Raw genomic sequence first — 403 nt, forward strand, 5'->3', positions numbered from 1 at the left:
TCAAAAAGAAGACTCCTTTTTTCTCTTTCTTGTATTGTATTTTTGCGGTTATAAAATTAAAAAAAGAAGACCTTTTCTCTCTGGAGTTCTATACTGTATTTTTGCGGTTATAAAACTCAAAAAGAAGATCTTTTTTCTCTTTCTTATATTGTATTTTTGCGGTTGTAAAATTCAAAAAGAAGATCTTTTTTCTCTCTCTTGTATTGTATTTTTGCGGTTATAATATTTAAAAAGAAGACCTTTTTTCTCTTTCTTATATTGTATTTTTGCGGTTATAATATTCAAAAAGAAGACCTTTTTTCTCTGAGTTCGTATATTGTATTTTTGCGGTTATAAAATTCAAGAAGACTCCTTTTTTCTCTTACTAAGTTCTAATATTGTATTTTTGCGGTTATAAAATTCA

Source organism: Penaeus vannamei, chromosome 16 (genome assembly GCF_042767895.1).
Source record: "Penaeus vannamei isolate JL-2024 chromosome 16, ASM4276789v1, whole genome shotgun sequence".
NCBI classification, from domain to species: domain Eukaryota; kingdom Metazoa; phylum Arthropoda; class Malacostraca; order Decapoda; family Penaeidae; genus Penaeus; species Penaeus vannamei.